This window comes from Cylas formicarius, unplaced genomic scaffold, assembly GCF_029955315.1.
Source record: "Cylas formicarius isolate icCylForm1 unplaced genomic scaffold, icCylForm1.1 PGA_scaffold_10__41_contigs__length_53128322, whole genome shotgun sequence".
Taxonomy (NCBI): Eukaryota; Metazoa; Arthropoda; class Insecta; order Coleoptera; family Brentidae; genus Cylas; species Cylas formicarius.
The window spans coordinates 1391939-1407128 of record NW_026844214.1 but is presented as its reverse complement, the minus strand read 5'-3'; the positions used below and the strand labels follow the sequence as shown (position 1 = coordinate 1407128).

The 15190-nt window shown below is 32.7% G+C and overlaps 1 protein-coding gene across 32 annotated transcripts in view; it reads right to left on the bottom strand.

Moving 5' to 3' along the window:
* LOC132696830 (microtubule-actin cross-linking factor 1) overlaps positions 1–15190 on the bottom strand; it is a 290827-nt gene that overhangs the window by 208478 nt on the left and 67159 nt on the right. For 28 of the 32 annotated variants that reach the window (XM_060661885.1, XM_060661997.1, XM_060662083.1 and 25 more), the window contains exon 1: positions 11052–11275. The exons of 3 other annotated variants lie outside the window; for them this stretch is intronic. The gene's annotated coding sequence lies outside the window, so the exon portion shown is untranslated. Of the gene's footprint in view, positions 1–11051; positions 11276–15190 lie in introns of those variants that run through there. One more of the 32 variants, XM_060661903.1, reaches the window with a different exon arrangement.

Here is a 15190-nt window from a genome sequence, read left to right as displayed (position 1 = left end):
AAGTTTCCTACAAACTATATCTAATAAATGATCCCTACATTATAAATATCATTAATTCTTCTAGCAGGGTTATTTGGCATACATGCCTAAAAATTCGTGTAATTTAATTATGTGATTAAAAATGTAATTAATCAAAGACCATTCAATTATTATTTGGTGAAAAAGAACCTCATTTTAAATCTTGTAAGTATTTTAAAATATTAATTAGGTACCTTATGCTATGTACGCAGCGGGAATTCAGTGTTTTTGGACGAGACTTGAATATTTAGTTAAAGAACGTCTAGAAAAAGTTGGCAAGACGATACTCTACAAAACAGTTCATCAAATTTCATTCAAATTTATCGAAAGACCAGCGGTATGGATGTTAGTCAAACAACACTCGTGAGAAAAACTGCACAAGTAGTTAGTAAGCACGTTTCTTTTAATATGAAATTATTTTAAAATATGTCTTCCGTCTTATCATTGCCTTATCATTGAATTCGATAGAGGATGGTTGGATCAGATTTTAAACTGCATCCACCACCACCATCCATCGATTCCGTCACATCTGATGCCATACTGCACACACTGCATAGGTGCCTATGGTTTTAAAAAAATACCCGTATCGAGCACTTTTCAATCTGTGATCAAAAAAGGCGGAAATGTAGGGCATTTTTTATTTATTCTATGTTAAATTTTATGTAAATTTTATCGAACTCCTTTGGATTTTTGTTTTATGAGGCAGATTAAAAGATGTTATATTAAAAAAGGACATCGAAATGCGGTTTTAACCGTTAACTGCTTCTGAAAAATCGAGTTTGTGACATGTACGCCGATTTTGCTCCATCGAGTTCAGATATAGAGGTTTAATGTTAAACCACTCCAATTACGACCACCACATGTATTTTGATAAATCGTTTTACTATGAATATTAAGTTTTGTTTATAATTACGCACTGTTTAGAATACAAATGTACGTCTTAATGTGTTAAACAAAATATCTGATCCTCTAATTTCGCGTAGTTTCAAGAGTATTTCGGTCTATGTATCTAATATACATTGTATTGCATTATTCTACAATTTGGTTACTAAAGTAATTAATTAATTAATAAAGAGGTTTTACTGCAGTACTACAATCGCCTGTGGAAGCTTCTTTGAAAAAGTGACGTCCAGATATTTAAATGGTTGTCGCTTTCACCGTCACTTGATAGGGATCACCGCAAACTATGTTTTTAATGGAAGAAAATGTATACTTTATTGCATTGAATTGACGACAAATTAAAAAAAAATAACGCAAAAATAGGTACACAACTTAAAATTTATGGACACTTAAAGAAAAACTGGTTTCATATTACGACTTAAAACTTAGTATTGACCTGCGCAACCCAACACTAAAATAAATTAATATTTATAAAAATTGCGGCCCTACTTATTTAAAAACACGGCTTGAAACTAACCAGGTTGGTAGAAAAATATTAAAGGTTATTAATTTTTCCTCGGTATTTTCGCATATTCAAAATTTTAAATAATATCTATGCAACTAACAACCAAAAATCAAAAATATAGGACTGGTTTACTGAAAATTAAAATAAAATTATAATGTCTTGTTAACTTGTATACAGGTAATTACGTACTTAGGATCGAGAGTCATCGCCAAAATTAGTCTATGTTAACTAAACAGCTAAACATTCCGCAATCTATATTGTTTTGTTTGCTGTTCCATTAGAATGAGAATTCAAGGTATCCGTCATTATTATCTTGAAGCATTGGAGTGCGCAGTCAGATTTGTACTTTTAAGAGAAGGAAATCTTTAATAAACAACGTACCTGCTTGTCATATCAAAAAAGAGTTAAAAGCCATTTTTCGATTTTGGGGGTGTTTGGGATGAGAGTATCTGTACTTGTTGGCTTATGACAAATGTAGAAAAGGAGAGGTAATTATTTGATTTTTTGTACCAGAAAGTCAAGATACTTGATATATCCGTTTCGTTTTTTTTTTTCATGGCAAAATAATAAAATAATCATTAACAAGGTAAAAAAACATACATTTAAAAAATCAGGAAAAAGTTATGTAATAAAATTCCTTTTCAGTAGAAAAAGGTTATTATAAAAGACAAATAATACATCACATTCAAAAATAGTCAAATAAAAATTTTGACTAATACAATTCATTTGTGCGGTATCACGTATCACAAAAATATTAGTAATTTATTTTTGACATTGTATACTTTTTTTAGTTGCCGTTTTTCAATTATTTCGTTTACTTTCTTTTGTTAATGTATTTAACTTTATTAAGTTATTTATTGCTTCGAGGATTACAGAATAAATTAAAAAAAAAAAATTTTAAAAGCAATTGTTTTGTTGTTTTCCGTTATTTTTAGTTATTAAGCGGGTGGCGGTTTTTATTTGTATCATATTGTTTGTTTAATTTTTCTTATTTATTGTAATAATTGAATCCTAAAACGTATTAGCGTTTCCCCTATTTGTCCGTTTTTCTTTCGTCGATAATAATTACTTTTTGTTGTCTGTATAAGTCGGTTTAAGTGATGTTCGAATATTTTTGAAAAGTTCGTTTTTTCCTGACCGTATAAGACCATCTTTTTCCCTCTTTCAAAATCGCTGTTTAGTTTTTCTAATATTCAACGTTTATTATATAATCGCAATAACGGGACACGTGTTTATAGATATATTACGATATAATGGCTTCTAATAATACATGAATTTCTCTATTGTATTTCTACTTATAGACCAACCTGTTCATGTGTTACGTCATAGTGTAAGTGCTTTGAATATCAAAATTTCAGATAAAGTCCAGATTACGCTGGGTCTTCTTAAGTGGGCAGTATTTTTATAATAATAATTTATTCGAAAAATGTACCGACATCGTTTACATTATTTATTTACGTTTTAGATGTTTATACCACGACGATAAGAGCACCTTTTCGCAGTATATAGTCGTCACACTGAATTCCCAGAAAATCTGCATATTCACGATGCCCGAACGCGATTTAAATTTCGTGTACAATGTTCCCACGTATATACGCAAGAGTTACGTTCGGATAATGATAAAGTCATATGTTATGGGATGAATTTTGTTCGCGAGAGTTTTTCCGACACTGACAAAACAACTTTATGCTTAGTTACGAGTTATTTTCATTCGAATATATTCGTAAAGCTGCTGGACGTCGCATTACAGAGGATTTCCCATAAAAAAAAAACAGCAACGAAAGAAAACACGAATATGTACCAAAAATAAACACTCAGTTTTTATCCATCAAATATTCGTGTCGATCACTTGCAAACTCAGCATGAGCAATTGCTGGAAACAAAAGCCTGTAGCATCAAAAGTGAAGCAACTTTCACGCGGAAATCGGTTATTTAACTATATATATATGGTAAAAGTATCTTCAAACTTTTTAAAGAACAATGTTCGATTTCACTTAAATACAATCGAAAAATAGAGTTAAAAAATTGCTAACCTTAACTCATTTTCTTAATAGTTAATATTCTAACAATTGTTGAGCTGTATATCTATAGTACGAAATACGAAAAACAACCCCACAAAAATACACTATCTTTTCCATTGTTGGCATGCTTATATAATAATATTTTTTTCCAGTCTTTTATATTTCTTTGGGAAATTTGCGGGGCCTTTCTCATTTTGTATTTTTGCAGTTAAACTGCTTGGAAATAATAATATTTACTAAATAACCATTCAATATCAGAAGTGACTATTACTTGATGAACATCCATTTAACAATTGTTTCGACAACACCGTGTGTTTATCAAATGTAATATTTACAAACTACCTGCTACAATATACACGGAATAATTTAAATTTAATAATGGAGAGGTATTTAAATCTAGTTGATATATAATATATATGATTTCGTGAAAATCTGAACTTTTATTTCTAATTTATTTTGTCAAATGGATTTTCATAAAATAAAAGCCACCTCAGTTCAATTTTTGCTATTTCAAATTCCTTCTACGTTGCCGAATATGTTCCCAAAACATTTGGTTTTTTTAACAAATTTCTAGAAAATAAGGTTTTTCCCAAGTTTATTAAATTAAAAAAAAAAGAAGTCCCGCTGCAAGGAAATCCCAGGTCCAAGGCCTGACGAAATAGATAAAGGAAGAACGAAGACACAGTAAACATTTTGAATTGTCTTATAGACTTAATCCCATAGAATTTGGCACAATTTGACTATAGAGTTCGAACAGACTATTCCTCTATCATTCACAAAAGGATCTTAGACAAAAACTAAAGTTAGACAAATTAATTTCTTATACAAAAATATCTAACAGCAAGCCAGTTATTACAAACTATACCGACCACCAATTTTGCAACAGGTTCATAAACTTAACAGACACAACATTTTCTAAAAAAGAAGATGAATTTCTAGAAAAAGGTTTCAACTTTAACTTACAGCACTCGTACATTAATAGAGAATTAAACTGTTTAGGTATCGATTGTGAATTAGCATTTAAGGATATTAACGATTCTAATTTAAACAAATATGCATTAACACTCTAAATTAATAGATATCGACAAACACCAAGAAATGTCTCAAATGTTAGTAGTAAAATCTATCAAAAACAAAGCTTCTGAAAATAACATAATATTTACACGTACAGATAAATGGAAGACAGTCATAGCTATCGATTTCCCAGAATATATTTCAAAAATCAACAATTTTCTTAAACCAGAACTTTTCCAATGTATCAAACACGATCCTACCGACTTATATCAAACACAAATCAAGGAAGTAATTACTAACTCTACACTATTTAGTGACAAAGACAAATATTTTTTTACAATTATGAATCAACAACGACCGAAATTATATTCTTTAGTCAAATTACATAAACAAGATATGCATATTAGACCAGTCGTGTCTTATGTAGCGGATCTAGCAGTTAACCTCTCAACAAAATTAGTAAATATTTTAAAGTGCCACACAAATTTTAAACCAAAATTTGCAATAAAAAATTCTTTTGAATTAATCAACAAAATTAAAGATATCAAAATCCGCAACACGTCTTTTGATGTACAAAACTTATTTTCCAGTATTCCACCTACGGATGTGACATTTATTAGATTGCTTAATAGTATATTTACAACAAAATTATTTTGAATAATAATGCACAGATTTATATCTCTAAGGAAGTTTGATTATGGGAAACCCACTTAGTCCTTCGTTAGCCGAGATTTTGATGGATAATTTGCAAATATCATGCTAGAACATCCTTTAAGTAAAAGTTTTCTATGGTGGTATAGATACGTGGATGATGCCTTTGCTTGCTTTGTTGGAACGGACAGAAAAGGGAATTCTTTTCTAAATTACAATAACTCATTACATAATCGTATAAAATTCACTATCAAGATTGAACAGGATAACTCTATTTATTTTTTAGACTTAACTATTACGAACACGCAAAACAAATTAGATTTTTCCCTTTACCATAACCCTTCACACGCGGACACAGTCATACATAACAGCTCAAATCACCCATATACACACAAAATGGCTGCATTTCACTCTTTTATACACAGACTTCTTAATACGCCACTCTCAACAGAAAATTACAACAAAGAATTTAACATCATTAAACAAATTGCACTGAACAACGGCTACAATACGTCCATTATCGATAAAATTATAAATAAAAAACAAATCCGCACAACAGTAAACTCTATTTATCCGAAGTGAAAAAGTTTCGAAACATTTGTCACAAGTGGTTTAAAAATAGCTTTCAGAACTAACAACACAATAAATATAGATACTTTATATCTTGTTTGGACTTTATTTGGACAATTTTGTGATTGATAGTAAATCTTAATGTATTATAAGTAATGATGATTTTGCCATAGGATGTAAAGACTAAATGTTCTTTCAAAATTTACACCGAACAACATACTATCAAACTAAAACTACAACTAACTAAATAACTGTGGTGGCATTAGCAAAACTCACACCCCGTCTAACTTGAAAAGCCCGTTAATATAGATATTTAAGAGTACAGGGCCAAGTGCAGTTCCTTGAGGCACTCCATATTTTATAAATTGGAATTCGCTGGTAACATTTTGAATTTAAACACATTGTTTTCGATTATTTAAGTAACTTTGTAATAACTGGTATGGAATTCCTCTAAAGACACTATCGGACAGACAATGCTTTAGACAGGGTACTAAATATGGCCAATGATGGAGCTTTTTGTCAATACATTAGTTTATTTTAGCGACTAATTCAGCTACTGCATCCTTTTTATTTACTTCTACGAGAATATGAGCTATAAAGTTTAGAGAACCTAAATTTACCTTTATAATAAATCACCTTTACTCGCATCACATACATGTTTTGCGTTCGGTTTAATTTTAAATACGTTAATATTCGAATTTATAATGAAAGTTGCTTTACTTTTGTCCGATAGTGTATATCGCTACCAAAAAAATTAAAACTAAATTTTTTGGTGGTGAAAAAGTCATGACAAGGTCATAATACTTTTGCAATTTTCTCGCTCTCTCCGCAGTTCTTTAAAGTTTGTTATTTCGTTATTAATTAATTATTATTGGCATTTTCCAAACATTAATAAGTAATTTATTAAAACGGTGATAACCCCACAACGTGAATAAATCAACGTAATATATTTCAAAAGAAAATTAATAGACGTTATTGTTAAATGTCTATCGACGCAGTAAGAATCTCCATAGTACGTAATTTATTGCTCCGCATACATTGGTTGAGTATTTCGTGTAATTGATTTCGGCGCGTTAATTTATTTGAGAGTTACAAAAGAGAAATTATCCGCGCAAAAAATAATAATAATTGAACTTCGTATTTGTGCCAGTTTCTTGATATGTATTTGATATCACGAGGGCCGCTTTACAAGTAGGTGAAAAAATAACCTAATGCACATTGTCAGGGTTAAGTACCAGATACAACGCAAAAATGATAAATTCGAGATAAGGTTTGAAGATATGCTGGATTATGCGATATCGAGTACGGTTAATTCTGAGCATCAAGGAGGCCCTGGGGAGGAAATTCAAGCGTTACAGCAAAGTGAGTAAGTAAAATGGTTTATATAATACAACAATTATCCATCATGAGTAGCCCAGAGAAATTACTGACATTACGATATCCGGATCACGTTTTTCTTAATCGTAAACTTAAATTAAAGTCAAACTCATAATAATAACTAATAATTTTAATCTAATATCGTCATTATACGAATTTTCCCGGATGTTTTGTGTCTCTTCATTTTAATAACAATAATAATAATAATGTCTTTATTTTCGAACATAAATTTTACAAATGAAAAGCGAGAAGTACGTAAACAAATGTTCAAAAAATGGCGGATGACAAACTCACAGGGATAACTCTCTCATCCACTTAACCAAGTAGAAAATTAATTAACTTATAAACTTGACCTAGGTCAAGAACTGTACCTATAATAATAAAAAAAATGAAAAAAAAAACAAAGTGACATAAGCAAGTAATTCAGAAAAACTTATATAAATAAATAAATAAATAAAAAGCCCTATATTTTGAAGAAAAAAAACTACGTATGCGTTGCCCAATATCATTTTTTTATATTTTTGTTTAAAATGGGATACAGACAATGCCTGGAATGCGTCTGGGAGTGAGTTAAAAAATCGGGCAATGTTAAAGGTAAAACTACGCTCAAACATTGCCGTCCTATGAAATGGGACCTCCTAAACCTAACCCTACCTAAACCTAAACCTGATTTTTGAATTATGCACATGTGTTCTGAATACAATGCGTCTGTATAAGTACGTGGGGCATTTGAAGTTTATAATTTTATAAAAAAAGCAAGCAGAATGTAATTCTCTCCTCCTCTCCATGCCAAGCCACCCTGTTTCAAAGAGTTTGTGTGAAATTGGCCGGTACTTCTTTATTCCATGAATTTTGAATTAACTGAATTTTTCTGTTATCACAACTGTTTAAAAAATTTGTGTAAATAACATCACAGTAATTGAATAATTACAGTGCGCAAAGTAAAGTCTTTACCTTTTTTGGCATAAAGTGACGATTACTAAATATATGTTTTATTCTGACATAAGCTCTTCGACAACAACTATTTATATGAGCGGTAAATCTAAGAGAACCATCAAATACTAAGCCGAGATTACGCACAGTCTCCTTTACGGGCGACACAGTATCCCCCATTTCAACCCTTATATTGTCCTTTGCACTGTCAATACCTAATTTAAATCCTAATAATAATAAGCAACATTTCTGGGGATTAAGAAGAAAGAAGTGCTTTAAAAACAATTCTTTCAGTGTTGATTGAGATTCGCATTCTGCTTAATTATGAATTGATAGTACTGTCATTTCGGCTCCTGGTAATCTCATTTTCTATTGCCCATAAACGACACACCCTGTATATAAAAACACATCTCCCAAGTGTCCTGGCCCGCGAAATAGTTTTTGAGAAAATATTTGTTTTCTGAAACCACGCAGTACGACGTAGTAAATGACGTCATCGCGTCTAGATTGGATGCGAGATTGATTTGAGTTATCTTTATGAATTACTGTGAGCGTGTGTGAAAGGAAAAATCTAATTTGTTTCGAAGTTTAGTGATAGTTAAGCCCAAAAAGTTTAAAGAGTAATCTAGTTTCGTCTCCCCGGTAAATTTTATCTACAGATGATGTTTATGTGTGATATTTTCTATATTGTTCCAGAAATTTCTGCAAGCAGTGGATTAAGTGGGGTTCCGATAATTAGACCCCATCTAGCAATATAAAATTAGCCATTAAACTCAAAATAATTTTGGTCTAACCAAAACTAATAAACGATCTGTCTCTCAGTGAGAATATTACCTATTATATTATGTCAATCAGTAGTGCAATTGTAGAAAATACATTTTGGACGTCAAAGGAAATTAGGAAGAATTTTAATGTCTTTCACCTCGCTGATTGGTTCAATTACATATCCAGGTTTACAGGTAATATGATAATCAAAATTTCTATAAGTATTGTTGAAAGTTTAACAAAAGAAACCACAGGTATAATTGACATATCCGATGTGTGTAATTTGATTAAAGAATATAATTTTGGAGGTTGAGGAGGATTCACAACTATTGTTAGTATATTTTCCTGTGAAATGATGAATGTGCAATTACGGTTTTGACTTGTTTCTGATATAACTCGGTGGGATCATATTGTATACTTTGGTGTATATTTAAGATTTTTGTCCATAACTGAGATACCCTGTATATAACCGAAAATAAATAGCTTTCGAGAAAATAATTTTCTTGCGGAAGCCAAAATAAACCCAAAAGAAATTTTCATTTTTTTAAAATTCGGTTTCTAAAGTTTAAGTGTCAGTAGGGACCGAAAAATTTTGAGTCGATTTGAGACACCTATGACATTTTTATATTTGACACAGAACACCTCGAATATGTGAAAACCTAAAATAGAAAAGTTTTTGATGTTTACACGGGCTATATGGCTACTAGTTCCAAACATTCCTCCTAATAGCGTAATTGTAATGGACAATGCAAATAATCACAGTAGACAGTTGACTAAAACCCCTTCCTCATGTGACACAAAAGCAACAATCCAAAACTACATGTATAATAACGCAATTAATTGAGGTTCCACAAAACTTGAACCTAGAAAAGGAATACGTCTGTGATAATTATGCAAAAAATTTAGGGCATACAGTTTTAAGGCCACCTTCCCACTGTATATTTAATCCCATTGAACATGTTTGGCACAAACTGAAATCTGCCATTCGTCGTAACAATGTTTTTCCCCGTCTTAACTCCAATGTCCTCAAACTTATGGAAACCGAAATTTTTAACATCCCTCCACAAAGTTGGGCAAATTCTGTTAAACACATAGAAAAAGCAGAACAATCGTATATCCATATTGCAAATAATATAGAACAGATAATAATTAGAACAGGCGATGATAGCGATAGTGATACGGATATATTATGTGTATAATTTTAAGTAATTTAAGTAGGTAATTAAAATAATTTGTGATTTTGTTTTAGATTTAAACATAAATACATAAATAAATAAATAAATATTGTTTAGTATCTTTCCTAACAAAACCCCAAATAACTAAATTCTAAGCAAAGTACGGATCTGTTCGGCCATATTTCATTCTTACAGCTTGCCCGGGTCTTTCTTTCCTTAATTCGTATCAGTTAGTCACTTTCTTATATCTATGAACAGACTTTACCAGCAATCAAACTCAACACAGATATACTAAATTTAAATCGGCCCGTGATAACGCGACCCACAAAATAAATTCATTCGAAACAGCATTAAATCGGCGGCTTTGTTATTGAAAATTTTATGGTCTATGTGCGCCGGACATAAACTGTGACCAGAGATAACGAACAAAATTTACCGGGAATATGGGGGGAATATAAAAACGAGCGACTGAGAAAACAAGAAATATACACAGATAGATCGCCAAAAGAGCACATCAGGTTACTATTATTCACGTCTAGATTTTTCGATATAATTATTTTTTTATATATAAATTTAGGTTTTTTTGAATTCATTTTATGCGTTACCAACAAAAACAGTGTATATACATGCAAAATGTGATTTTCGTGGTAGTACACAGCAGTGACTTTAACTTTACAACAGTTAGTTGCAAACTTGTCTTTTAATTGTTTACGTTCTTTATCAAATATTTTGGTAAGTTTTGCATAAAGTTCATATTCTCTATATTACTGTTAAGTATTTTATGTGTAGGGTATGTATTTTTTCATGAACAAAGCCAATATATATATAAAATAGAAATAGATTGTTATTTAATTTTGTAGTGTTTTCTTTCGTCCTTTACAATCGGTCCATTCACACCTCCTTCCGTAATAGTTAACAATCATGACCGTCGAACGGAAAAAGAAAAAAAATCCAAACGCCAAACAAAGAATTCGGTGCGAGTAGACTTTTGACAGTTAAATGCGAATTAGTATCGATAACCCACGCGACAAACGTCACGGCACAGCTTTACGAATATAATCCTTTAACTTTATTACACGCGGCCACACTGTTTACCAATAATAACGTCATTGTGGTACGGACCTAACCTGATTAAGAGTTTCGTCGGTCACAGAACACAAAACACGACGCGACGGGTCGGCTTTGGGGGCACGAGGGCCGCGTTTTCCGCACTTTGGACCTGATCCCGGTCCCGCGACCGCATTTCCGACACGACGGTTCCCGGAATCCTTATCCGAACCACCATATGTCCATTATTTTCGCTCGCAATCGTTCGATCCCACGTAAAAACGTGACAATCTCGCAAACGTTCCGCGGTGAACTGCTGCTCACCTGCTGGCGAGGCGAGCGCATGCGCCGCATCGCTTACGTAACCGACTTGAGCCGGTAACCGACGTATCTCGGATATTTCGACGAGACGTCGTACGGGTGAGTCGTGTTTCGAACGTACGACGGCTCCGCGCCGCCACTAGACGGGCAAAAGTCGTAAAAGAAACTTAGGTACTCAGGTAGCCATGGAAACCGAAACAACCGTTGCCTAGGAGACGGAGTTCCTCGATACAAACAAATATCTGTACAATGATTACCTGTCAACGGATATTGTGCGCGCGCATGTACTTGATAATTAAACAGGGTGTTTTCTATTTGAATGTCGACAGTTAAGGGCCGATTCTTGGGGACTTAAGTACAGGTACAGGATGGTAAAGTTTTCAAAAATAAAATATATTTTTTTGATATCTGTAATACCACTTTAGCTAGTTTACAAATCTTGACCAGAATACGACGATCTCTTTCAGTGATTTTACGGGGTCGGCCTGAACTTTTACCACGAACGCTAACACTAGCTGCCTCGCCATATCTTTTATGATATCCCCGACTGTTGATTTGGCAATACTCAAGTCATTTGAAATTTTTTGCATTGATTTACCTCTGCAGTACCGAGATATGATAATTTCTCGCACTTTCTTGTTTGTTGCAACACCACGCGTCATTTTCTATTCAACTATTATACAAACTTGAAAGATACAACCCGAACTGACATCTCATTTCATCTCTTTAATTATTGCATACAGTTACAATATAATAACGAATAAATATTCTTTAAAAAATGAAGATTTTAAACGAAATGCATGATACCATCCTTATCGTTTAAAACGTTAACTCTCCTTAGCTAAGATTGGTAACGATTACAGGCACTTAGCTCGAGTTTTTCGCAATTCCCGGTGTAGATCAACACTCGAACGTTCCAACGGGAACATGTAGCCGATAATTTATGAATGAAAATCTTGGGAGCGTAACTAAACTATTTATAATTCCGTTTGTGCGTACCCATAAACTACGACATCGAGAGATTTATTTAGGGATACTTACATAGACGACCGAACGTCGCGCAAGAACCGTCTTATTTTTAGATCCAAGATGTCATCAATTATTTATTTGTTGTGCGTGCACGCAAGAAAAGCATCCTGCGCGGTATTTATGTAGCGGCCAGTCTATTAGCGTGTTCGGACAAGTTTCCCGGTACAAAAACGCTTTTAATCTTGTGCGAGTCGCTTGGGAATCCGTCTCCACGTCAAAATTTCATTCCGTTTTCTTTTTTCTTGTTAAAGTGCGCAACTTCTTGTAAAGGCCTCGGTAATTATCGATTTGTTGTGCCACAAACTGGAACTTCCGCCAGTTCTTTGTGAATTTTTATCCACTTTAGTGCGTGTACCAATTAATAACCTCTTTTCCAAAAATTAAAAAAGGAAAACTTCGGAAATACAAAGCAAATGCAAAAATCTTCCAAAAAAATTAAGCCGTCAATATCAAACTCAATAAAAAAGGCTTTATTTAAACACTACGCGGACATAAAAAACAAGAATACGATGAATATAGAAAAAAGTTAAATGAAATTATAAAAGATAACAAAAATGACTGTTAGAAAAATATATTTTATAAAAACCCCGGAAACATTTAAAAAGTGATAAACGAGGCAACGCACGAAAAGTTAACTATAACAGATCCGAAACCAACAGACCAAGAAACCAAGAAATTATTTTTCAGATATTTAACGATTATTTTATAAGTATTAGGCAAAAGGATTACAGGCGATAGATAGATAGTCCACTCCCGATCCAGTGGTTATCCGCAATTGCAACACCGATTTATAAAAAGGGTGATAAGCTCGATGTTTCAAATTAACCCCTATCAGCCTAGCGCGTATTATATGTAAAGTTCTTGAACGCCTTGTAGTAAATCAACTGTTAATAATAATAATATGTCTTTATTCATTCATTCATCAACTTGTCGTTTAATTGTTTAGCTTTTATATCAAATATTTTGGTAACTTTTGCATAAAGTTCATATTCTCTACATTGGATTTAAGTATTTGATGTGTAGTTTAAGTATTGTTTTTTAAGTAGAATCAATAAATATAAAATAGAAGTTTAAAAGTTGTTTTAAAATTAATTTTATGTGATTTTAGGTTACAAAATGCCACGGACTTGTAAAAATTCGTCAGATTGTTTTTGCCTACATTTGTGGGGAATAAATACTAAAAACACAGCGACATGTCATGACCGATCTGGTTGAAACAGCTTATAAGCTATATTTTGGATTTTCTATCGATGAGCGAGATAAAGGTTGGTTGCCAAAAGTATGCTGCAATAGCTGCTGAAGAACGTTGAGAGGTTGGCTTGAAGAAAGTCACAAATCCATGCCGTTTTCAATGCCAATGATTTGGAGTGAGCCTCAAAATCATGAGGATTCTAGAAAAAAAAAATAGAGATAAGATTGTTTATCCGAACGTCCTATCTGCAAAGAGACCAATTCCTCGTGATAAAGACATTCCACCTCCAGTTCCACCAGTTAATGAGGAGGCCGAAAATAAAAATATTTCAGGTCTACAATCTCAATCGATATTTCTTTCTGGTAGTACATCTTTATCTTCATACACTTTATCTGGATCTTCATGTTCATCTACAGAACCTCATTTACTTGAACAAGGCGACTTAAATGATCTTGTTAGAGACTTGGGACTTTCAAAAAAAGGATCAGAGTTTCATATTTTCGTACGAGGCAAGAAAGTTTTACAAGTTACTTCTCCAAAGAAGATGATTTGGTATATTGTAATGATGCTGCAGGGCTTCTTCAAGAACTAAGTTTTCCAGAAGATTCTAGTGAATGGAGACTTTTTATTGATGCTTCAAAAATAAGCTTGAAAGCCGTTCTACTTCATAATGGTAATAAAAACCCATCTGTCCCCATTACACAAGCTACAAGCATGAAAGAAAATTACGCAAACCTTGAGGTATTACTTGAGAAAATTAAATGTTCTCAATACCTATGGAATATTTGTGCTGCTTTAAAAGTTGTCGCTATACTCACTGGACTACAAGGAGGATACACAAAATTTTGCTGGCCATCAAGAAAAAGTTTGACTCCTGCACTTAAAAATGTTTCTCATAAACCGTTAGTGCCATGCGAGAAAATTTTTCTGTCACCCCTTCACATAAAGTTGGGACTCATAAAAAACTTTGTGAAAGCTATGAATAAAGACGCTGCAGGTTTGCAATACTTAAAAACAAAATTTCCTCGAATCCGCGAAATTGAACGAAGGAATTTTTGTAGGTCCGCAGATACGTGAGCTCACGAAGTTGAGCAAAGCAGAAAAAAGAGCTTGGGTAGCGTTTGTGGAGGTGTGTCATATTTTCTTGGGAACGCAAAAAGTGACAACTCTCAACAAATCATTCGGGAGCTACTTTCTGCTTATAAAGCTTTAGGATGCGATATGTCACTCAAGATCCATTTTTAGACTCGCATTTAGATTTCTTTCCTGAAAATCTTGGAGCTGTATCAGATGAGCATGGTGAAAAGTTTCATCAGGATATAATGCTAATTGAAAAAATGGTCAGCAGCAATGCTTGCTGATTTCTGTTGGTCAATTCACCGAGAAACTCCAATGGAATCTATGAAGAGGAAGAAAAATACTAAATAATTTGAATTCTATCACTCCATAATGAAATAACTGACAATATTTGTTAGTTTTGTTATTATAATTTAGGATTTTTTACTGTAAAACTCAAGCCGCCACATTTTTTTATTTCCTTATAATAATTCATACTTTAACAATATTGTTTTTTGATGAAATAAATATTAAGTTAAAAACCTACGTGTGGTACTTATTTGTATATCAGATTCCGTGTTTAGAGCATAAAATAAGATGAATTCATGCATGAAAA